This window comes from Hetaerina americana, unplaced genomic scaffold, assembly GCF_022747635.1.
Source record: "Hetaerina americana unplaced genomic scaffold, ioHetAmer1.1.p SCAF_7, whole genome shotgun sequence".
In the NCBI taxonomy this organism is placed as follows: Eukaryota; Metazoa; Arthropoda; class Insecta; order Odonata; family Calopterygidae; genus Hetaerina; species Hetaerina americana.
This window is the reverse complement of record NW_027287316.1, coordinates 66,873,337-66,899,840: the sequence shown is the minus strand read 5'-3', so window position 1 is coordinate 66,899,840 and position 26,504 is coordinate 66,873,337. Positions and strand designations below refer to the sequence as shown.

At 41.0% G+C, this 26,504-nt stretch overlaps 1 protein-coding gene across 2 annotated transcripts in view; it reads left to right on the top strand.

The window, feature by feature from the left end:
• Positions 1-26,504, top strand: part of LOC139696710 (CYFIP-related Rac1 interactor B) — a 253,975-nt gene that overhangs the window by 74,547 nt on the left and 152,924 nt on the right. For both annotated transcript variants that reach the window (XM_071595547.1, XM_071595546.1), the window contains exon 2: positions 23,816-23,908. The gene's annotated coding sequence lies outside the window, so the exon portion shown is untranslated. The remainder of the gene's footprint in view (positions 1-23,815; positions 23,909-26,504) is intronic.

The window sequence follows — 26,504 nt, the reverse complement described above, 5'->3', positions numbered from 1 at the left end:
GATTATTGTGTTGAGTCAATTCGCCACCCGAGTTCATTATGAGTTATAATATTAATGTAACACCCATTCTTGAGAAGTTCGTAAACAGTTATAATGTTGAAGTTACAGTTTTTAAGCACTCCGAGGTCCTTGTCAATTTTTAAATAGTGCTCTAAAAATAGTGTATCTTTCTGAAGCGGCAGTTGTTTTAAAATGTGCGAATTCGACTGTTTTCCCACAAATCAACCAATATAACTAAAACAAAGTTGGGAAGGTGCTGCTTTGTTAACTTTATTACAACTCTCATACGATTGTGCGAATGATATTAGTTTTTCACGAGAATTACCTACATTACCACTGCCTCTAAAGCTCGCGCTAATGATTCATAATTCTACTGGTGGAAGTCCACCACAGCCGTAGAAACGCATAAAATGTTGCATTTTCTAAGTCAATTTTTATGAAAATTATCCCCGTAAGACTGTCTCATCGTAGTAATATATTTATCACTCTGTTTTATCATCATTTAGAAGTGTACTATGGTAATTAAAGTACAAGAAATTTGATCAAAATGACATACGAGCGTACGACATACGCATGTATGCTCGAAAACTAGATGCGAACTCCTTTAAGGATCTTGAATGCATGATCTTGTTTCCCTGCAGAATTCTGCATGTCCGGGTTTTCACCGCGTTGTTGTTTGAAGCCGACAACAGTTTCGCCGAAGTTTCATCCGGCGTCTTCGACCTGAAGACGCCGGATGAAACTTCGGCGAAACTGTTGTCGGCTTCAAACAACAACGCGGTGAAAACCCGGACATGCAGAATTCTTCAAGCCACCGCCGCGAAAATCTACGCAGCCATATTGTTTCCCTGCCGTTGCGTGGAGGCTTAACCCTGAGTGAATTTTCCCCTCGACGTGTCCAGGGAACGCGGCTCCGACCGCAAATGGGCGAACAAGACGAGTGTTGGCGTGCGATATCAGGCCAACGTGTGACTCTCCCGCGTCCGCCATTCTCTCACCCTCCCCAACCCTTTTACACTCGCCTCTCGTCTGCCGTCCCTCATGCCTTGACGGCCGCGTGAATCAATAAACCCGATGGTGATCTGTTTAGCAAACCGCTGCAGGCGGGATTACACCAGACGACACGGCCTGGCCTCGTGTCGGAGGATGTTACTGGGGTGACACGGGACACTTCGCGACGGAGAGATGATTTCGATGGAACCATAAGCGATAATAAACCCCGTACGTGGTTCACATCTCTCTAGGCAGACGGGGGTCGACGAAGATATCTGGGGCACGGGAGGAAGGGCGAAATTAACCAGATCCGGTGGATTATGCTTTTTAAACCGAAACCTTTAAAAAAAAAAAAAAAAATATATATATATATATATATATATATATATATATATATAATAAACATTTCTTGGCAATGGAACGCTCTTCGCCGACACACAAATATATAAAAACATAGATGTAGATTTTTAAAACATGGAAACACGAAGAAAGGACACTCGCATATGTAGTTTTGACGTTTCGACGGCTCGACCATCATCATCAGAACCTTCTTCCTCTTTCAGAAGCTTCTGATGACGACGGTCGAGCCGTCAAAACGTCAAAACTACTCATATGAGTATCCTTTTTTTGTGTTTCTATGTTTTAAAAATCTACATCTGTGTTTTTATATACACACACACACATACACGCACTTATATGGTGCCATACTAATTCCCTCGGTGTTCCAAGAAAACCCAGGTACCCTGTACCTTTACAAAAGTATAAGAAATCTTGACTGCTGTCTTTGTGAATCAAGGGGCTCCCAGCTCAATCCCTCCCCATATCCGCCGCGCTTATTCTCTTCTCGTAGCATTGTTTTTGGCAAATCTAGTGGATTTATTTATTAGTAATGTGCGGACGATGAAATTTCGTTTCGGCGCATTTTAAAAATCAATATCCAATCGCCAGTGCTCCAGATTCACAATTTAGCTTTAGCAAAGTTAATGTGCGTGGTACTTCGCGTGTTTTACGCTTAGTTTGAGTGGGTATCTGCCTGAAATCCAGCCACTACAAACCCAATGTTGGAAATGGCACCTATATTGGCCTACAGTACTATTTTCCATTTAAATCTTGGATATTAAAATAGTATAGCGTGAGCGACACTTCATACACACAGTGCGCCATTTAAAACTCCTCATGGCCTAGTCAAGTTTTCCATTCGTTACGACTATAATCGGAATGTTTTTGGGAAGGTCGCATGTACCTTATTACACCATTAGGCTAAAAAAATAATTATATCTCCCGGAAAATCAATTCAAATTTCAATTTCAAATCATTTGTTTAGTCGAGTGACCGATAAATTTTTACTTCGTTAACGTACTGGGTGCGACACTAGCGTCCAAACTGGTACCCTATCCTTTCATTTTATAAATTTCTAAGCTTGAAAAAGGGCTCATGGATCCATTGTCATGGGCGATATCTCGTGAACAAAAGGGCTGTGATCAATCCGAGTGCTGTTTGGCAGCAGCTCTCCAAGCCGTCCCGTTGTCATGCCAATCTCCTCATCCCTCCACAGCTTCCCGTGCTGACGTCATCCATCACCTGCTTCTCATAATTCATACTTGGATTTCCCTCTCGAATTCTGCCCTTCTGTGGTTCCTTCAAGTGTGGTGGCCTCAGGCGAGCTATCGTGTCTCAAGAGTATGCCCAATCAGTTTTGCGTCTTCCATCGGCTTCTCTCTTCACCAAACTCTTCTTCCGGGGAAGGTCCTAGTGGAGTTGGGGGAGAATAATTCCCAGAGGGACCTGAACCACTGCCCTCCTCATTTTGAAGAATATGTGACTTAAATTAAATAATTAATATTAATTAGGCAGCCGAAATTTAATTTAAATGCCTTATGTCCCTCGGGCATAAAAGCATCAACTGCAGGCTGCGTTACGGTCTCTAAATTAGTGTGCTTTTTTTAACATTAAACATTATTCTCAACTTTTTTGAAGTACTTTTGTTCTTATACAGAAATACACACACTAAAAATGTTCTAGATCCACCATTGACTCTTCTAAGTACTTTTACGGTTTTTTATCCTTTAAAGGTTTGTGTTTCTTCTTCTTTAACCCGTAGCATCATATCTCCATCGTTTCTATTAATATTTTCCCTCCTCTGAAAATAACTTCGGTGGATACGGGTTGAACACACGATCTAATTCTTTGGCTACGGATAGGGATCATTTCAAACTGAATTATTATTCAAACCGATTGACAACTTAAAAGATTTCACTCCGATTCCTTCTCGAGGAAATGTTCATTTCACGAGGCGTTTTTTTCAGCCAGTTCCGTAATGATATTTTTTTAAATAGGTGCATTTAGTAAGAATATTGTTTTCACACGAAAGCCTGTAGTGTAATCTACTTTTCAACATAATTTTCACCAGTCTTAAGGCGCATATCATATCGTACAACCAGCTTCTGAATTCCGTCCTCACGTCCGTTTTGACGTCATCATTGTCGTCGTGGTGCTGACCGCCTAGCTGCTTTTTCAAGTGCCGGAACAAATGATAGTTACTGGGTAGAGGGTCAGGGTTATGTGGAGGGTGATCAAGTTTTTCCCAGCCGTATCATGCGATGACATCCTGGGTTCGATGAGCCACATGTGAACGGGCATTATTCTGAAGCAAAACAATCCCCTTACTGAGCATGCCACGCCTAATTTTTAATCGTTCGACACAGTTTAGTTAAGATTGCAAAATGTCTCGTAATTTGTGTCATTTTGAGGTAAAAAATCCAAAAGCAACACCCCCTACCTATCCCAAAATGCTTTTTTACTTGACTTCTCGGGCTGAAATCGTTTGCTTGAACTTCACCTTTCTTGGGTGATGTTGAATGCCTCTATTCCTCAGATTTATGAAGTTTTATCGGTTTTCCGCCGGATCAGGGGTTCGGAGTTCGACTTGAGCTTCGAAATGTCGGCCAACATGGAACCCTTGACCCGGTGGAAGACCTGAGAAAACTTTATATAGCTGATACGCCAGGAAAGCACCAGATTGCTTAGATTGCTGTTTTGATTCCGAAATAACATCCGCAACAAGCCCAATATTTCGTCACCAGTAACGATTTGGCTTAGGAAACACACCACTGGTGTTCATCAATTAATATAGTTTCTGATTCCTCGTTTTTTCCAGATTTACAATTATAAAAAGTCGATTTTCAAGTTTTTTGCCCCAATTTCTACTACCTCGATTCCTCGATACAATCGAACGGACCGTAATAAATGTACATGAGAAAATATGTCAGTATTTTCCCCTTGTAGCATAGGAATTCGTGGGTAGATAATGAATTTATGATTTTTTTTTAATGTCTGATCACCCCAATCTATAAAAATCCCGCTTACGTCTGAGGGATTACCTCGCTTGTGATTTCGAAGCCCTTCATTGGAGTGTTTTTGACCCTGCAAAGGATCTAGATGAACGCTAACGTTGCCATGACACCTTTTTTGCGTTTTTTTAATTGCAGCATTAGCATTATTATTAGGTAGGATATTATTTAAGTTAGGTTTTGGATAGACATGGAATGAGCAACGATATATTTCTAAGCCTCTCATAACAAGACACAACCTGACACCCCACATTTCATTAAACCCTTCTTCAAATCGGCAATCATTCTACTTCCATCATCCTGTCAGACGTGCATATCCTTTTCCTACCTCTGCATCTGCTGCCTGATGTCCCTCACTCAATCACTGTGTTCAACATTCCATCCCTTATCAAAGCGCTCTACATCCATCGTTCCTGCCTCCTTCGGATTTCTCCCAACAATCCTCTCTCCTCCCCCACGAATCCTAGTATGAGAGAATTGGGGAATAAGAAGAACCTAATGCACATTGACTATTAAGTTTATTATTATTACCATAAACTTTGAATCTCCATAGGAATTAGTGGAAAGTTAACTGTGCCTCAGGTAACGTGGCGACCCGGTGGCGGCGGGGTAACGTCTTCGTCTGCCAACCCATTCCCGCCTTAGTGGGTTTTCCTCCACGTAGGGCTTGGATGTTTGTAACTATTACCATTGTTAATATTCAGATGTACTAGCCAAAAATTGCTGTTTTCGGACTAATGTTAAAAAATCGGACTAAACTTTTTTGAAAAACAGCATGGTAGTATAAATTACACTGCATGTACCGTTTCACCCCACGGGTAAATATGCGGTATTAATTCTTCATTAATTAAGAATTGGCAATTTTCCACAAAATAAAATTTAATACGACCGGTTTCAATGTAACTACATCATCATCAAGTGATAATGTAGCTGCATTGAAACCGGCCATATTAAATGATATTTTGTGGAAAATTGCCAATTTTTCATTAATCATGATATTTCACCATATCACGTCTGAGACGTCTCTTTTTATTAATTCTTCATATTGAATATCCAATTAAATGGAAAATTACGAAAGGATTCTACTTCTAAAAGTATTTTCAATAACATTATGAAAAAGTATAATGCCTTTTAGTACGTACGCAGAGTAAAATTGTCAATGCTTGGAGTGAATAAAACTTAAGATAAATATATGATACTAATTATCACCATAATGTGTATGGAGAGAAAATCTTATCGCGAAAAAATATTGAATGTAATTTAATATATAAAAGTTATTTTGTAAAAAATAGCGAAAAGAAATAATGAAAATTGAAGAGTTGGTTAAATAGGATCTCATAATCTCAACCGTCTCTTTCGACTGTTTGGTATCCCATTTTCCCCGACGGTACAGTTTTGAAAGAAACATGGCATCATTGCTTGAGCTATTCAGATATTTAACTGGACGGACGATAATTCTAGGTCTATACCTAATTACAAAAGAACTCCATTTTTCACGAGTTGTTGTGGAGTAACTCCGGAAAAATTGCTGGCAGTGGTCCACAAATTTCCAAAAACAGTTTCCAAATATGGAGGTCAAAAAATATACGTCCATGCGTTGACCAGTCGTGAAGGAAAGTAAATAAAGCAGCATGGTAGGCTGGGATGTCTGGGGGGTTGCAGCCTCGTAAGGACGCGAAGTAGAATTTCCCCGTTTTCCTATACTTCTTCCTTCGTTTTCCTTACTATTTTAGATAAAACAGAAATTTGTTTCACACGTGATAATACAGGAAAGCATTAGTAGGGATAGAGTGTTGATGAATATAATCGTTCTTATTATGGAGTATTATATACCAAGATGTTCACACTGAAATACGCAAGATCCTAATTATTACTACCTACTCATTGCGAGTTTGGCGGTAGATAGGGAGACCTTTAAATGCGAGACACTCTGCTAACCTGATTACAAAGCACGAATGGCTATTCAGTGTACACAAAGAAGAGACACAAAATTATGTACCTTATTACAGATCACAGTGAAAGTCGCTAATTAAAAAGTATCGCTAGAATACGTAGTTCGTTTCGAATTCAAATTGAGTCAGTTTTGCTTCTCCCGTCCATCCTATCTATTTACAGATGAAATGGCACTAGATCTCCAAAAATCTAGGTTTTACTGCTCTAGTTTCAGGTTTTTTCCTGGGTTTTTTAAAGGTTTGTTCCGTTCCCGGTTTTTTTCCCTGGTTTTCAAGAATTCGAGGATATTTGGCCACCATTCCATTCGTGGGTGGGCTGGATTCAACGAATTCCATCCCCTTGCGCGACGATATCTCTCCAAGAGCACTTTTGTGACTGAACGCAGACCACTTTGCAAGGCGTGTGTGTATTTTTTTGTGTTTTCTCTTCGTCAAGAGTGGTGACGGGAGGTCGTAAATTCGCCAGATGACCATTGAAATTTTTGTCGCGTTTTTTTCCTCACCATCAATCCTCTCTTTTCGTTCGGCGTGCGTTGTTTGAGGGGAAGTAAAGCGGTACGTTGGATGGGCACGGAGGAGGGATTTCAATCCCGAATCATTCCCGAAGCGAGCACGGTATGAGTTGAAGGTGAAGAGGGGGCTCCTTCACGGGGAGTACCATGGGGTGTTGTGTTAAGTGGGGGGTCCAATGATACGCATGCCTTATCGGCATATGACGTATCTCGCGTGAGAAATCTTTCATGGGGTACTTACTTCCGTTCAGGAGAGCCTTTGATTCAATCGATTGCTCTCTCCATTGACTTCGAGAGGTACAAGGTGCCTTCAGAGTGGAAGGTTTCATTTGGAAGGAATGCCGGCCTTGTAATCCGGATCCAGGAGCTTCGGGGGACTTTCTTTAACCATAGCTGGCGAAATTAAGCCGTCGAACTTCAATGAAGTAGCATCGTCCATGGCACATACTCGCCTCGGTTCAGCGATGTAACGGGATGCACAGAATAACAATTAACAGCTGTGTAGATGGAAAATCTGTTTAAAAAAAATAATACTTAAGCTTTCTAGTGTCTTTTTGTAATTTATTAATTATTATTATTAAAACGCACATGTGCAGATAGATAATGTCAGGTGGTACACTAGTCCCAAGTATTGCAATCAAACTTGCCTTGGTAAAATAACATGAAATCTCAAAATCAATCAATGTCACAAAAGATAATGAATAAAATCAGTCAGAAATAAGGAAAGGAAATTTCCAAGCGCCCATCTCTAACATAAAAAAAAGAAAATCCCCACCTTGTTTATATTAAAAAGTCCTCAAGTAAATAATTACTCAACTGAAGATGGTAGTTCAGTAAAACTAGTGGTATTACGTGGCATATTGTAAAAGTAATGGCCGTTCGGTCATTTAAAAAAATCTATTCGTCATAAAAAAAATGTTATTGATGGTTTTAGTAACCTACTAACCGACTTCACTTTTCTACGTATCGCCGTTCACTTTTAAGCACTTTTCGTATCGCTGCACCAATTTCTTTAGTTATCCCTCGTCATGGAAGTTAGCCGCCTGGGAATTGAACCAGTTGGCGACGGCGGTCTTGAGTTCCTCATCGTCTTTAAATTGTTGTCCACCAAGCCATTGCTGAAATTGCAAGAAATAGTCGAAAGGTCAGTACTCGGTCAGATCAGATCGTTCACTGAATGGTATGTGCTCTTTGTGTTCGTCGATGAGCATTTTCGGCACCCATCTTGCACACATGTTGTGATATCCGAGCTTTTCTGTAAAAATCGTGTAAATAGTGGTGTGTCCAACAACAGGAAATTTATCAAGCAGAGCATTAATCGTCAATCATCGATCGGATCGCAGTTCTTGGTCCACTTTAAGGATTCCATCGGTCTGGATAATATACCTGTTACTCAGCTCTTCGACATGCCCAATTGTGCGGCCATTTTTGAAATATCGACACCATTGTCCGACATTTTCTTAACTCATTACTGTAGGTCAACAAACTGGCACAGCTTCCGAGGAATTTGGGAAGCTGGATGATCCTTTCGCACAAAAAATTCGAATCATAACAAGTACTTGGAAACTGGCGGGAGCAAAGATTTTCACGGACATTGCTATCTGCGTTCACCGGAACACTACTCAATCAAAAGAATAACTTAAGTAGCTTAGTAACTTCAATGGCTTCGTAAACAGTCAGTAGATGCCGTTGTATGCATACAACTTTGTTTAGACCAGACAATATATAAATATAAGAAAATGGTCCTTCCTTTTCGAACATGCCTCGTAATTGATTCAATCTCAAAGCCTCTAAAGACATAGTGTATTGATAATTTTACCATCGGAATGAATTCTCTCATAATACGGACGATATAGTGTGCCTGCATAGTGCCCGGCGATTAATCCCATCTGGCATGAACTACCGTACTGGCTATCCAACCACTAGGGCTTGGGTTCGAATCTCAGCGAGGATATATTTTTCGGGATTCCCGATCCCTACCTGTGCCACGCGGAGAGCAGCAGGGGAGACCGTCAGTTATTCTCTGTTATGAGGTTAAAAATAAACTTAACAATTCCACCAAGAAGTCTTTTGGTGTAAATGTTAAGTTACTGTTTACCCTCATAATGAAGGAATTCCACAAATTTAAACCTGAAAGTTTTCCGCTGCTTCATCTAAACTCCATCCATCTCCGAGCACTTCCCTCTGTGATCTAATTACTTCTCTCTTCAGGGCCTAGCACATATACTTACTATATTCCTGGCGAGCACTGAGTAAGCACACCGTCAGTCGGATGACACGTTAATTTGTACGACCCCTTAGTACGAGTAGGATATATTTCGTTAAAGAGCAGGCTGACGCCAACGTCGGGTTTCTCTCCACATATACTTCTCCCATACCTTGTAAGTCCTACCTCCTTATCAAGTCGCCCAAACATCCCCTAATGGCGCTAAACGGCCTTCGCTTTCGGTTGCCTAACGTAATGAGTACCACCCATCCGCTTGGTCTGTCTGTGTTAGGTATATCATAATGGTACATAAACGTTTCCACAGAGTCATCACGCGGTCTGATCTCGCGAAGGCTACGTGATCCCCGGAGAATTAATTCCCGCGATGTCAAACGAAAGGATTCTAGACCCTTTTTTTCTCGTCCGAGTAATCTTCGAAAGGGTAGGTGGGAGAGAGAGAGAGAGCGCGAGAGAGAGAGAAAGAGAAAGGAGTTGAGAATCCGTAATCCTCAAACGTGTGGGAATCCCAGCGACTCCGCTCCGTTCGTCTCCCGGTCCCTTGTACGTTTGGGATTGCTTTCTGGGACAAGGGAAGGGGGTTGATCCGGACCCTGCCCACTCAGGGGAGGTGATGTGTAATAATCCCGCATATTCCTAGCCCAGAATCCCCGGGGGGTCGTAATCTCAGCGGATCACGGGGTCGGTGCGTCTTTTGAATCGCGAGATATAACGATTTCGGTTGACTGGAGAGAACGTTCAACCTTGAATTGGCCCCCGGTCTAACCACGCCGCCCGGAGGTACGGGTAAAGGTTAAAATTGGAGTGATATAAAAAACGCATTCGTGGGTGGCATGAAATCAACAGTACCAGCTGAGATCCGACCGAAGGGTACAGAAGGACAGATTTTTATCTATTATCGTCGTTATTATTACTTGGCGCTTCCCAACGCTCAATTGTCATCCTAATGCAGAATGAAGAACTTACGCGCGATTGCGTAGAGAAGTATATCACACTTTGATTCCGTAATGTGTGTGTGTACCTGGATTTCTCTTTATTTACTACGTTATTTGAATTATTTAATGCATTTACCGCGGCTAAAAATTAAGAAAACTAAATTTTTTATGGTGCATGTCTGGTGTTGAAGAACCACCTGCCACATCCCCTAGCGGTGGTTTGTAGGGTACCCATGCAGAGACATATTGTAAATTACTTAACTTGATCCTAATTTACTCGTAAATTGAGATTTTGCGGATTCAAGAAAATTTAACTAAGCGCATAAGTGTTCGATTTCATAGTTATACCTTATGACTCTAATTTTCCTGCCCTGCTCCTTAATTACGTTAAGGTTTGGCAGTAGTGAAGACGAGTGTGCAATTTCATTAGGCTCTCTAACGTGAGATTGGGGGGATGGCGGTGTGCTCATGGAACGCTATCGGTTTTTAAATTGCCTTATTTCAATTTTTGTCCTTGAATAAATAATTGTAGAAGTCTTTGATCACCGCGGAATACATTACCCTAATCATGAGAAACATGGTCACTAATGAACCTGTCGCATCAAAATTATTTCAGCATGTATAAATTTGCCATAAGACGTTTGCAATGTGTATTTCTTTTCACTGTGCGCATTTTGATACCACTAAAATAATAAAAATAAGTGGTCATAAATGGTAGAGTACTCTTTTGTTTCGGTGCAAGCATGTGATTGAAATTATCAGTAGTTAACCGGCTTGATTAAAACGCTTGCGTCATACCTAAGTCAGCATTGCTCTTTCATTTTCAATGAAAAAGGTGCATGTTTAGTTAGTGAATGATGGCGCCGATAATTTCTTAAGATGTGAGTAGGTTTGTATCTTACGGATACTTATAATTTAGGTTAATGTGCTATAAAAAATAGCCTAGCGTGAGTCATTAGGGGTCAGGGTTTTGGGGAGGAAGGGAATTGGCATATTGGACGGAATGAAAGGGAAGCAGAAAGTATGCGGCATCGGAGATGTATTGTAGTCTAGGGTGTCCGACTGTGCCTCGTTATGCGAGATCTGGAAAAGTTGCAGTGGGTGGTCTTCGTGTTCATCCAAAGCCTGCCTAGAACTGTGCCGACTAGTGTTGGAGGAGACTTCTGAAGATTAAATGGACAGACAAAGAGAGGAACGAGGAAGTAGGAGGAGCAGAAGAGGAAAGGATCGCATGGAGAGACCCATATGGGAGAGAAGAAATATAGATGGATTGGACGCACTATGGAGATCAATGGATTAGGAAGAAAGATTACAGAAGAGAAAATTGAAAGGAGGATCCCGCGACGAAAACCAAGAGACGAGTGCACAGGAAAAATTAAGAAGGAATGTAAAAAAGGAGAAGCTATTAGGGGGTGAGGAAATTAATACTGAATAGAGAAGTGCGGATGGCTGCATTAAACCAATCGTAGGATTGAAATACTGATGATGTTGAAGTGCATGCCATTAAAAAAGTGGCCTTATGTAACAAAAAGACGGCCCAGATGCGACCTCTCTCCTCGACAAGGACTCTCGCGAAGCGAGAGCCATTCGCTCGGCTCTCCGGTTAATGTGACGGCCGTGATGTCACGCCCCACCGCCGCGTCATCGGATCTCCCTCACCAGGAGGGATTGGGGCAGCAGGCGAGCGCACGCCGCACGGCGTTCGGAACCCGAACAATGCGCTCGCGCGCTCGTCACTTTTTTTCTCATCGGGCGCGTTAAAAAGGAAATGATTCCTCATACGCTCCCTCCTCCTCAAAGGGTCGGAATGACGGAGGAGAGGGAAGTGGAGGGAGGGCATACGAGAGTACTAAATAATGCGAGGGTGAGAGCGAGGGAAAGAGTTGGTTATACGAATGGAAGGAATTGTGTGCGAGTGTTGAGGGGATGAGGAATTGAGACGAAGAAAATCCTCTCTGGTCGTTTCCATTCAGTTTGCTGCCCGACTCGTAAGTAATCGCGTTGAATCAGTACGTGTAATTAAGATAAATATTTGTTTTCCTTGTCGTCGAAGGAAACAGAAGTTTTTTCTCTAATTATGTTGTGCACAGTCTTAAATCTGCTAAGTCCAGATTACGTTTGGAGTGTCCTGTTCCGTTAGATCTACATTCACAGAACTAGTCAACGGCCGTGACGAGGTACTAAGTTTCTATGATACACTTCGTACGACGTGTGTTCAAAAAGTAACGGGAATTTAGTAGTTTCGCATAATGCTCGTACATCATGAGTTCTTGCCACATTGATGCCCCAGCCTCCATATTTGCCAGACATGGCCCCGCGTGACTTTTTTTCTGTTCTCAAAAATAAAGAGAACCTTAAAGGGTCGTCGTTTAACAAGCATAGATGAGATTAAAAACGCATCGCGGAGAGAACTATAAGCTATGCCAAAGATTGAGTTCCAGAAGTGTTTCGAGGATTGGAAAAAAATCCCTGGCATAAGTGTATAGAATATAATGGGGGATTTCTTCGCAGGGGAAAACATAAATGTAGTGGAATAAATAAAATTCTTTCCAAATCACTCAAATTTCCTTAAAAATATTGAACACATATCGTATATTCATGATGGACGCTATCAAATTTCGCCCGTGAATGCAGTGGGCTTGTTTTCATCGAGGATCGTCATCTTATAAATTGGTCCAGTGGAACGCTGCACCGAGCGGCCGAGGCGGTTCGTTTGGTGCCATCAGTCTACGAAGGTACTTGAAGGAAAGAAGAGTACTCGTTCAGTTGCTGACCTCGTTCACAGTGATGATCTCTGCGAAAAAAATAAGCGGCACCGCTCGAAATCAAAGCCTTTTTTTAATACTTATTGAGATAACTGTTTGCTAATGAAGTGAGTTCTCTCCGAAATGGAGATCTATTCATTGAGCGCACGAGGCTTCGCGTGAGATGAAAGAACAGCGATACATTTTGTTTGCATTGGAGCGGGCAGGACTGCATTTAGCGGTCAAATGCCGCTTTGAATGCTTCGAAGGAAGCGAGGCAATCCCATTCGCAACAAATCCGATTTGTTTCGATTGTCTCCAGTAAGAGGGTTTGGAAAAGCTGAACCATTTTGCGAGTTAAACGAAAAATATTCGAAAAAGTCAAACCACAAATATCGATCGATGACTGCGAATAATAAAACTTAATGGTAAACCAATTTGGATTCAGGAATAACCGAGGAATAAGAGAGGCAATACTCAGCTCGACGGTACTGGCCGAAAATATGATACAGATAAACAACCCGTTATATGAGGCACTCGTGGACTAAGAGAAGGCCTTTGACAACGCTAAATGGAACAAGATATTAAAGATAGAAGCTCTTTAATTTGACTACAAAGACAGGGGAATAATCCATAATCTCTACAGTAAAATTTGTTGTCTCCGGCGTAAGTGACTGTATGGAATTTGCATTAAATATTGAAATCTAATGAAATTATTGACTTTAGTAATTCCACACGCATTAATTAAAAAAAAACACGACCCAAGTTTCGACATAGAACGTCATGTCGTTCTATGTCGAAACCTGAGTCGTGTTTCTAAATAAATTGTGTGGAATTAGAAATTCAATAATTTCATTTGTTTTCAATCCCTCTACAGTTATCAGGTAACAATAATGCAAATGAAAAACGGAAGGAAAATATAAACCAAAATAAACAAAAAATTTAGACTAGGATGCAACCTTTGGCCGGCACAATTCATCTAGAAGAGGTCGTAAAAGAAGCACAAGCCATCGCATAACTAGAAGAGGCAGTCAAAGAAGAACAATAATTGGGCAACAAAGAAGTCAAGGTGAATGGCGAAGGAATTAGCATGCTTCGGTTTGTAGTTGGCATCGCAGTAGTTGCAGACACGCAAAAGGACCTGCAAGGAATTCTGAAGCCTATTGACCAAGCAATTCGGAAATTTTAATCAAAAATAAGAAAACTAAAATCCTTACGCTTGGAAGAGAGGAGCAGATGGCAGGTATGAATGAGTGAAACAAGAACAAGTAGTCTCCTATGTGTACGTGGATAGCAGTAACACTTGGAATGGAAGACGTTTGTCCGACATCAAGCCAATGACATCTCAAGATAAGAAGGCATTCATGAATAAGAGGTAATTACTATGTTCAAAGAACCTGAGGTTGCAAACAAGGAATCTGTTCGTCAAATCTTTTGCAAGGAGTATGCCATTGTATAAATCAGAGACGCGGAACATTGGAAAAATGGACCAACGAAGAATAAAAACCTTTGAAACATGGCGTCGGAGTGGAATTCTGTACATTGAATAGACTGACAAATTAAATAGCGAGAAGTTATACAGAAGAGCAGAAAAGGAAAGAATCACATGAATAAATCTCCTGCAAAGAAGAGCCAGCTGACCTGGACACACGTTGAGGTACAAAGGATTGGAAACATAATTTAAGTATAGAAGGAAAACTGAATAGTAAGACCCATGGAGGGTAAAAGACCAAAACACATGAACATAAGATAAATGACTAAGGACGTAAAACGGAAAAGCTATCAGAGGGTGACGTAATGAAGAGGGTAGAGAAGGTAGAGAAGAATGGAGGGGTGCAGTACACCAACTTCAGGATTTAAATACTAATGATGTGTACGAATGAAAAATTTTAACTTCTGTGATATAAACGATGTCTCTTTACTATCGGTTGGAATCAATAGGTTCAATGTCCATGGCACCTTTCGCTAATATCTTTCACTATAGTTCACATGTAATCCCTTTGCGTGTTGACATTTATTACTTCAGTACATTTCTTCAACTACTACTTCCAAGTCTAGTTGCGCTCTTAGAAATTACGATATTCCAGACCAGTGTTTTCCGACTGGTTTTTTTCGTGTACGTGAAATGTTTAGAGTGCTCAAAAACGTTTTCGATCGTGATAATTTTGCATGTATTAGTAATTACTTCCGGGTGCGTTCAATAAAAACTAACGGCAGAACAACAATCAACCAATTCCAGTTTTTTATTCTAAGATCGCCCTGACGGTTGAGGGTAGTATTTCCATTGTGTTTAGTCTAACAGCAAATGAAATTCTCACATTATACGTAACCTAAGGAGATGACTCATTTCCCTGCAGTTTAGACAAGGGGTAGCACAATTTAGCGTCTGACCCAACGGACGGCGTACTTCATATGAAGTGCTCTACACATAACACCTCAAGTAGGGATAGGGATTCCTTTGGAAAAGTCTGCCAACTGTTGGGATTTCAACCCCTTACCTCTTGAACGGAATCAATTACATTAGCCACTTCCGCACAAACCAGATCTCCGACCAGTCTTAAAACGTAATTCAACAACTTTTATCAAGGTACGTACATAGAGTCATTTGCAAATTTCAATGTTGGCAATCAAATTATATCATTGGTGATGCTCAAAATCTCTTGTCACGCGCTCTTGGACGTAGGTATGGATTTCCGAGAGAACGCGCACAGTCCTCGGTAATAAAACTCACGTACGAGTCTAAGGCTCCCTGGGATTATCCTTCTCATGCATTCGCTGCAAATATCGCAGACATTTAAAAAAGAAATCCAGTTTTCAAGCAAGGCTTGCGCAAAGAAATCTTCATCTGCTCCGATGTTCATTGCGTCCGTTATGGGCAATGTGGCGCTTTGGTGGCGAGCAAGAATGCAAGGTTGGCATCTGGAAAATTTGATAAAACTCGCTGAATTCTACTTTCAGCTGGAATATGTTTCATAAGTACCGCACGAGTTGATATCGAACAGCTCAACATATACGTATCAGCGCCGGATACATTAGACGTTGAATAAGCGCACAACTCGTCGTTCCTCTCAAACCATATTATCATTCGCTCGAGCTAAACTGAAGTACCTACGTACGTAGTTTATGCACGCTTATGAAATTACTAGTATTTCTCTAAGCTCTCCTAAAAAATGATAGGGTTAACTCGTAAGCTTCCTACGATAGAGGAACACGGATCTAGATTTGTCCTGGGCACAGGATGTCGTCGTGTTTATCATTTGTAAATCGAAACTTTTATTGATAAGTCTATATTTTTTTAAGTTTATAATCTAAAATATCTAAGTTTTACTCAACTGAAATATCTAGTTTTTGCGATCGTCTAGAAAGAATACACTAAGCACTTTATGGGAAGCGACGAAAAAAATACAGTGGCAATACTCCCGGGAATTTAAGTTGACAATCAATATAACGTACGCTTTTGATGAGGAATTAAAGTGAACAATGACGCGCATCGACAAGTAAACGCACTTGGGTAATTTATGCGTGGTAATATGTTATTTTTTTATTTTGAAGTAGTTCAAAAAGTTCTCCTCTCTTCTGGGATCTGCTGAAGTTGGTTGCATTGCCTCTCTAAACATAGTGTAAACACAGCATAGAATATCTCGTATCGTTGGGTAAAGAATGGACTATAGGCCTGACGCATATAATAGCCATTTATGGAGGTTAATAGCTTCCTTTTTTTCCATTTAAATACTGCTGGAGATATCGCAAACAGTAACCTTTAACGGAGTCGACCGCTAATATGCATTAAAATGCAGAAATTTCAAAGTTTGAAAATCATTCGTCTTGACCGTCTAGGCGACGGTCAAGACGAATGATTTTTTACGCTTTGAAGATTCTGCATTCTTTTTTTCCATTACCATACTCATTATTTCAATCTTAAGTTTGATTTACTGTAGCCCTCAATTCTTCTTCATTCAGTATTAATTCTCTCATCCCATGATATACTTTCTCTGTTTTACGTCCTTAATTTGTACTGTGTACTTGTCTCGTAGTCTTCCTGTTCGGATCTTCCCCCTGATTTTCCCTTCTATTATGTGTCTAAGTGGGCCATTGTTCCTCAAGTTGTGTCCAATCCATCCAATCTTCTTCACCATATAGTTCTCTCCGTTCGATCTTTTCGTCTTCTTCTCCTCTACATGCCTCTTCCTAGTTTCTCTCTTTGTCTGTCCATTTAATCTTCAGCATTCTCCACCAACACCAGTCTACACAGGTCAAGGTAGGCTTTGAATGGACACGAAGACCAACCACTGCAATATTTCCAAGTCTCGCATAACAAGTCGCCAATTAAGTGTCCCAGTGCGCATCAAGGTGTGTCCAATCCATCCCTAGTTCTTATTTGCCGTAGAGTTCTCCAAATGGTCCTTTCCTATTCCGCTCTTCTATATATTTCAGTATCTTAAGCATTCTCCTCAAGGAACATTTTTCAAAGGATACTATTCGCCGCATAGGTAATTTGGAAATAGTAGCATCCTCGCAGGTTTCCTTTGATGCAGAACCAATACTTCAGAAGTTAAGGCACGTCAAAGTTTGAGAAATTCGCTAATTGCCTCCGCGCGGGTTAAAGGGCGTTATGATGTAATAATGCGATGAAAACATGATCTCATTGCCTTCACGTGCTTTTATTTTTCGATATACCGAATTTTCTCTGCTGGGAATCTCATTTTATAACCATATAGCTGGAAAGAGAGGGGTTTGTTGGGAGAAATCCTATGGAGGCAGGAAAAATGGATGAGGGGCGTATTGACCGGCAGTGGGATGTTGAAGAATGTAATAAATGGGAGAATGTTAGGCAAACGAGGAAAGGGAAGGAACAGGATAGGGATGTTGGACGGGATGAAGGGAGGAAGAAAGTACTCAGAGATGAAGAGGGACCTGATTTAGAGTAGGATACTGGATTTTGTGTTTTGTTAGGAGTCACAAAATGTTTTATTTAGTAGCTGTGTCCATCCAAAAACCTACCTTAACCAGTAGATTACCGAATAATAATAACTGGAAAATCGCCACTAGTCAGGTTACGAGACTTCACAATCAAGTAACATTCCGAAGGTGTAAGTTTCAAATATCAAAACATTTTTCTTCCACCCCAATGATGATTTCGTGTTATCCGAAACTGTGCAATAATCTAGGCTGCGTGATTATGAAGCACTGATATTTTCCTGCTTGTGCTAAATAGAGAAATGCATATAGTTTTGATTATGAAAACAACATTTTAGTTCATTGGCATATACAGGTAGTAGTAATAATTAAATCATCATCTTAGTTTATATAGATATCAATTAAAATTTTAAACGTGAAATGAAGCAATCACTATGTGGACACTATACCGAACGCCGTCTGGATACGTCCAAGTCGTAGTGTTCCATTATCTATTACGTATTACTAATTCGACCTTACATAATCTTCGTGTCATGCAAGTGCCCGATATTGTTTTACGCCCATCGAATCGGTGTCAATATGCCTGCATTGATTTGCATATCCTCGGGTTGCCGCGTAAACGACGAAGAATAATCGTAATAGCTCATTTCCACAACTTAGTGCCGGCACGAACAAACGCCGCCGCATGAAGATAATCACCCAGCCGAGGGTCGGGGAAAGAGTCACGCAGGACGAGGGACGAAACCACACGCACCCGTTTTCGTGGCATTTCAGAGGTGTCGATTGATTTTTTCCCCCGACCCTTGGACTTTTCTTCGGATCTTTATATGTATTATGCCACCCACAAGGGCGATTCGGTGCTGTATCGATGGAAACACGTGCATGGCTCACACATTCACTCGATTTGAACGTATCTGTCTTAACTTTAAAACCAGTTCATTTCGAATTTAAGGAAACAACATAATTAACACGGAGTTGATAGCACAAAGTGGTCTCAGCGCCCCCTGGCTACGGATCCTGAAGCAAACGTTCGTCTTTGATGTCAGTACTATAAGTCCTTCGGGAGAGCGAGATCTTGCTTCAACCAATCACGAGCGATTAAGCAATGGATCAGTTCATGTAAAGTTAGCTCATTGGTCAACTTGAGAAAACACAGGGGGATTGTTGTTGGTAGACTAAGTTAACATTCGCCATTTTTGTACATGATCCAGGATGTTATGCTGTAATCAAGTAATTTTCTGTCCATCAAATGTGGAATATTCGTCTTAATGGGGACGAAGCTAAGATGGCGATTTTGCCCATGTCATGTTGCTAATTTTTAAGATTTTGTTGTTCTCGTAATTACAAGTTTTTTTATGTTTAACTAGTTGGCATTGATTTTGGCAATAGGTGGGGGTTTATGTTGAAATATACCCAAATAATGTTGTGAAATGGTTCTTTATGTACCGCATCGGGGAGTTCGTAGACCCACTATTGTGTATCTATCAGTGAGTGAGCTTTCGGAGTTGACCTAGTTATCAAGCAAGAGTGGATTCGGTAATGCTGGGCCGAAGTTATTTCGTCGATATCGGTGCTTTCCTTTATGTCACACACAGCGTGAACAGTGCCCAACATGCCACGGCGAGTTTCGGATGGCAGGAAATGCACGCTCGGTCAGTGCTTTTAATTAAACTTTTTTATGCTTTCTTCAAAATCTAAATTTTAACCGAAACACTCGTGCGCGTGAAGGCAGTTCTGATACCAATAGCCCAGCGTTCATGAACGCCTTTGGTATGCAATCTACCAGGAATTGAAATAAGAACATTCTGAAAAAGTAATTCAACATTTGTAAGGGGAAAAGAAATGAAACGACGAATAAACGGTGCCAGACTTGATGGGAATATCTGTTTTAACATGTTGCTCTATTGTAGTGTTGTCATGACAGTTTTGACTTTCATCATTGTTGCTGCGACATTGTCGACTTTTTCAGGTGCTGTCAGTATAATGCTGGCTTATGTCAGTGTTATCATGACAGTTATGACTAGTCAGTGTTGTCATGACGATGTCCACTCTAGTAATGTTGCCATGACGTTTTCGATATCTAGCCGCGTTGCCGTGACAATGATGGTTTCTATAAGCGTTGCCATGGTAATGTTGCCTCCTGGCGGTGTTGCCATGATATTGTTTCCTTAGTGTTTCTATTTCTGTGTTGACATTGAGATTATTTATAGCATTATTGGGTTGCTGTACGATGTTGGTTATTAAAATGGATGAGCTATGAGGAGTATTCAATGTGGTTGTGCTTCAAGAGTGAAAAACTCGCGATGGGAGCGCGCAAAATACGTACCTACGTACACCGGGAAGTATTCCGCTCGCGAGATACGCTCATAACGGTCGCACGAGGCTTGGTATTGACCGTTTCCTCGGTCCGCAATTTCGACAAGGATAATTTTCGCCGCATTCTACACCCTCCTCCTCCCCCCCCCCCCTTCCTCACATGCTTCACTGCCGTGCCGTCCCAGGTTCGGTTCCCGGTGAAACAACGGTCCCGCCTCCGTCCCCCTCCTCCTCCGTGTGTATACATACTCTTGGTTGCCCCTCCGGCGATGGCCCCTTTGTGATCGGGGAGATTGAGCAATCCCGTGCATCCCTCACTCCCTCCCACCCACCCGTTCGAGCACTCTCGCCGTCAGACGGCATCCGCCGCGCAACGAGCCAGTTAATTCCCCCGGCATCTCCCTCGCTCCCCCCGCTCGCCGCCGCCGTCCGACGAAGCCACCCAGCAACGCTCCTGCGGTCTCGTCGCCCCGTACCCTCGACGCCTAACCCCTTCTTCCCCCACCCCCCACCCACCCCCTCGATCCTTTCCTCCCCACTCGCCCTCGTTTGCGCGAATACACACTCACTCAAGTGCAAACCCTTGAGAAGAATGAAATGATGTCCGTACCACTTTATAAAAGAGTTCCATCGAATTGGAATCGAGCGTCAGCTTCGATGTGGGGCGAGCGATTTCGAGCGGTCGGAGTCGATCGCCCTAGAAGAAAGCAAGCGAGGACTCCGCACTCCCCTATGGTCACTTGGCTTTTTTTAATAAGAATAATATTTTTGATTTATTTACGATGAATATATTTAGCAATTTTACAATTTTAAATTTATAAATTCAGTTTATTAGTTCAAAATAATAATCAATTAAAAAGAAAATCAAATTTGCATCCCCGCAAGCCGTCGCAAGGGCGTGTTGGGGTATTTAGGGCACCCACGAACGTGCATTTTTCTCCTCCAGAACACATTCACCGCATGTCTTACTTGATTGGCGACGAATTTCGACGCTTGGTTGTTAGTCGACGCAAGTGAAGAAAACGGATATTTATACGCTGTTCTTGAGCGCTTAAGTTTTAATATTGAAAGCGATTCTCACTCTAGCGGAAGCTATACAAACCATGAACACTGTACCTTTCAGTCGGCTATGTTTTGTATTCATAAAGAGTGATTGCGTATTTTAAGCTCAACCAAGTTTTGTACCTTCTTACAGTTTCGGGGAAAAATTGGGTCACCTGATAATTCTAGGACTTGTTAGACCAGGGGTTAGATCTTCGGACTGCTTACCAAGAAACTCTCGGTTAGATTTCCGGGCACGCCCCGAGCACCCTCAGCTCCACCCAAGTTGTGTGATATTTCGGTCACCAGAACTTCCTGAGAAAGCATGGAAAGGAACAGGCCCCCCTACCCTGATGTGTAAATTTCACATGCCAATCGGCTTAGTGCTAGGTGAACTGTACCTTCACCTGTGAAATACCGTTTAAACCGACCTTCGGGTTGATAACCGTGGTTTTTTTAGAACTTAAAGGAACCCCACATAAAAAAGATTCTTAATTTCTTCTTCCGAACCCCAATTTTCCCATCGGCATACTTCCCCGAATACTAAAACTTTTCGCAATCACAACGCATCAGTACTATGTACATTAATAAATTAACTAACATTTTTCCACATCTCATTCTGTTTTTCGACTATATTCGAGTTGATATGAAATTATATCTTCGATTTGGCGTAACATTTTTATTTGAGGCAAAGTGCAGGGTTATACAAGTTGTCTTTTTACAATTAAAAAATTGTATTTTTTATTTCAATATTGAAAATACGGGATTCGTTCAGTGATAAAACTGGAGAAAGAGTAAACCGAACTGAAATTTACATTTGTAACGTACTTCAACCACATCTCTCTTTAAAATGGAAACGATGTAAGGTTACATCCAGGTCAAAAAAAGATTATCTATAATTTCGTATGAGAAGTAAGTTTCTTAAAATAGTTGTCGCCGATGTTCTTAGCGATGGAGCGGAAAGTCTACGACCAAATGAGGCGATGGTCTCCAGTGCAAAAATAGAAATATACTCGTATAGTTCACTTAAAATATATTTATTAACCAATCTTAGACTTCCAAATCTACCGCCACTGTTAAAGGTATATTTCGATATATCTAAGTGGTTGAATAAACAATTTTAAATGGGATACATATGTGCATATTTGATATGGAGCGTGGTTTTTCTTACGGCTCGGAAACTTGGTCGTTAAAACAAGACGTCTCTGTCCTTAATTCTCATCTTGTCAAAGCTTATTTGCTAACGTAAATCTTCTTCTTACATCCCGAATATTAAAACCATTTTGGTCCAAAACGAGGCCAAGACAGGTTAACTTCCACCGGTTCTAGCTTATGGCCTCGTACAATATACGAGGGCGTATTGAAAAGTAAGGTCTCATATTTTTTCATGGAAAATCAAATTTATTCTCAACTTCGCGTACATCGTTGAAAAGGTTAAGCATTTAGCTATTTTTCTACATAGTCGCCTTGATGATCAATCACTGTTTGCATCCTTGTAACCAGCTTTTTATTACCGGCGTCTTACCTTTCTCCCGCCGCGTTTCGTAGTTTGGCAGAAGAGGAGAACAGAGATTGGATTCATCGCGAGACTTTTCTATCATGTCTCTCCAGATTGAGTATTTTTTTTTAAACGGAGACTGCTGTTGAAAATGTATACTCTCTCTCTCTTGAGTATTTGCCTCTCGACCTGTGATCCAAACCCCCGCCCCCTCCCAAACAGGCCGCTCGTCTCCATGAGCCATGCCCTCGTTTGATGATACGATATTATTGAAGCAGCGAAAGAGATGAAAATATGTTGCTTAATGATGCCAGTCACTTCTCCTAAATGATGGATCGCTAAGCAGCTGCAAACGAACCTCGACGACCATCGTGGGCGGGAGTGGGGAAGAGACCGTGCCTTGATTTAAAACGCTCTTCCATATGCGTTTGAGAGAGAGAGGAGAGAGTTGGAACGCTGCGGTCTTTTCTTATGTGTGTGTTGAAATGTTCACTTAAGGACAATCGTCACTTGCCATAACTAATCTCAGCCTTCCAAAATCTTCATTGTCCGAACGATATGAGTTGAGTAGTTTAATATTTCTATGAGTTCTCATTTAAGGTTCATATTAACGTATTATTTTTCCAAGGCCGAACATAGTTCGATGGGTACATAATATGTGAGATACACACACGAGGCCTGTCCGGTAAGCATCCAGCCATGCAATGTTTTTGGACAATGAGGCCTCAGTCTCCCCTTCGAAGTACTCTCCTTGGGACCTCACGCACTTATCCAAGCGTCTCTTCCACTTTTCAAAACAATCGGCTAAGTTCTTTTTCGAAATGGTCATCTCTTTTCGCATTCTCTTTTATCTGTTCAACTTCATGAATTTCATGCTGCAGTTGCAGTGGACTTGCTCCAAACCGCAAAGGATGACCCAGGGTTTCTAACAAAAAGGTCGTATCTGGAGATTAGTCATGGGTTTACGGCTTTGACCCTGAAACGAAAAGCCCAGTGTTCCCAACACTCGGTTGACGTGATTTGCCTTAATTAGAATATTTTTTACGCGTTGCTTTTCTTCGAGCAGCCATTGGTATCAAATACAAAAATATTGTCGTAATTAGCTCTAGCCAGTTCTTTTGTTATTCTGCGACATTTATTCCACCAAAGAATCTTCGGATTTTTTTTGGCAATTCGCGTAAATTACAGATAGCTTTAATTCAGTCACCAATTATTGATAATCACCCCGTTAAATATGTATTCCTCATAAACGGTATTATCCGGATAAATTCCCCAATATGACCGCATTCTTTGCTCTTTTTCCCTAAAAGAAAAATATTTCCTCGCCCAACAGGTCCAGCCCTCGGAACAATCTTCAAGTCCTCATCGCAGCGATAACTTCTCTCGTGGGTCCAAGGAACACATACAGTAGACGTTGAGCAAACAGGTAAAATCCTTCTCCATACTAAGACCGCGAATGGGATCGTCATTCTCATCGCCTTTCAACGGGTTCCATTCATAAGATATCAATTTCCTTTACTTAGTGTTTATTTCACAGAGAGATATAAGTCACTCTCTGAAGAAGTCCTCACAGAAATAACTCCCTGAAGCAAACGAAAATTTATATTTTACCGTTATTAACTTAATATTTTATGGACAAAGTCATCTAAGATAATATCAGGATGAAGCATTAGCATGTGTACATTTTTTCGGTCATATGACTCGAATTTTTGTTCATTTAAAGTCGAATAAAATAGGGTAAAAAAGTTTTTTTGGAGTTGATATTTCTGTCTAGTTCCTACCCCAGAAACTGTTATTCGTTTATTTGTTTAAAAAGTAACCCAAAAACACCTTATCCACCCATGAGACCCACGGATCTCAGGGTAAATTGACTATCCTCGATAGCTCAAGTGGTTAAGAGCATCCGCCCGGCAAGTGGAAAGATCCGGTGTTCGAGTCCCGGTTGAGGAAATATTTTTACTCTTGTGATCCGTTCGATTCCGCCTTCCCCACCTCTATTGTGTTCGTCCTTTATATGTGTTCCTATCCCTTTTCCTTATATCTGTTTCTGTATATATGAGTATTTATTCGCCGTTTGGCGGGATTTCGTGTTTGAATGTGTATTTGGCCAATGTGGCTCATCTCTTTCTTCTGGCTATGCGTGCCACGAAACGCACTGTTCCTTTCCTGTATGATGTTGTATGAATTCTAACCCACTGTCCTTTCCTTTCCTTGTGTATTGTCTATTTCTCCTTTGGTGGGTGAAACTGCCCCCTGACGCCATCTCTTGGCTGAATGAGTATATATATATATATATATATATATATATATATATATATATATATATATATATATATACAGGTCGCGGTAGTCCAGTGGGTAGAGCGTTGGACTGCTGACCGGAGGGTCCCGGGTTCGATTCCCGGGCAAGGCACTCTGGGCACCTACAGCTCCACCCAAGCTGAAGTGATTTGTACCAGGTCTTCCTGGGGAACCATAACCGGCACAGGGAAAGGAACTGGCCCCCCTACCCTGATGTGTGAATTTTCACACGCCGTATAGGGCTTAGTACTGGGTGATCTCTACCATCACCTACTAAACCGACCCTCGGGTTGATTACCGTGTTTATAGTATATATATATATATATATATATATATATATATATATACAAATATTTTTATGTATTTATGCATATATATATATATATATATATATATATATATATATATATATATATATATATATATATATATATATATATATATGCATAAATACATAAAAATATTTGTATGCGGTTTTCCAGAAGAAGAAAGGCTTCATATTTCATACAGAGTAAAAGATTGAAAAAACATTATAAAACACATAACGAGGATAGAATGGGGTGAAAAACATTCGCATTCTGTGAAGCACGGACAAAATAATGATGGTTTCAGCAAAACTCAGAAGCAGAAACATGATGTAAAAAAGTCCATTCATTCAACCTTTACGACAGTGATAAGAGCGGAAGTCTGCACGTATTGAGGACGAGAAGTATGAAATGGGGGACGAGATGTCAATGTCAGAAGAAGGTGTGTGCGTAAGACGATATGTAAGAGAGATACGGATAAGTGCCTGTGGGGAAGGTGAAATAATGTCGAGCGTCTCGTTTTGCGAGAGGGAACATTTAAGAGGGACGAAGTAGAGAGATTCGTGATAACTATGGCGGTAATGCACGATCCCGTGAAAAAAATCGAAATCCCCTAAAGGTCGTCTCCGCTGCTGAGGGATGGATGCATGTTATTATTATAGGTAATATAACGGTCAAGGGAAGTTTTGTATGGACACAACTACCAAATAAATATTTTGTTTCTCCTAACAAAACATAACCCAACATCCTACTGTACAATACGCCCCTCGTCATCTCCGTATACCCTCTTCCTCCCTTAATTTCGTCCAACATCCCTGTCCTGATCCTTCCCTTTCCTAGTATGCCTAACATTCTCCCCTCTATCACGGTCTTCAACATCTCACTGTTAATCAATGTGATTTGCATCCATTTTCCCTGTCTCCTTAGGATTTATCCCAGTAATCCCCTCTCCTTGCCCACCATACCTAGCACATTCTAATTTGCTTTCCTTTCTGTCCCCTTCACCTTCTCCATCTTTCTCTGCACCCATATTTCAAAAGCCTTCATTGTACGCCTGTCATCATGCTTCAATTACCATAATTCGGCGCCGTACATAACTACGCTCTTTATCAAAGTGTTAACAAGCCTTTTCTTGACATCCTTACACAACGTCCCTGTCATCTACTCCCTCCTGCTTGTGAAAGCCTCCTTTTCTGACGCAATTTTTATCCTTATGCACCTCATACCTCGACTATTTTGGTTCAAAACACTTCCGAGATTTGTAAAATTTTCAACCGGCTCTAGTTTTCCCCCTCCTATTTTAAAGTTTAACTTGGCCTTTCTCTTTTCCACAGTAACAGGAAAGGATAGAATTCTAATATTTATAATTACATTATTACTATCGGTAATGTATCCGTAAGGTAAGTTCAATCTAAA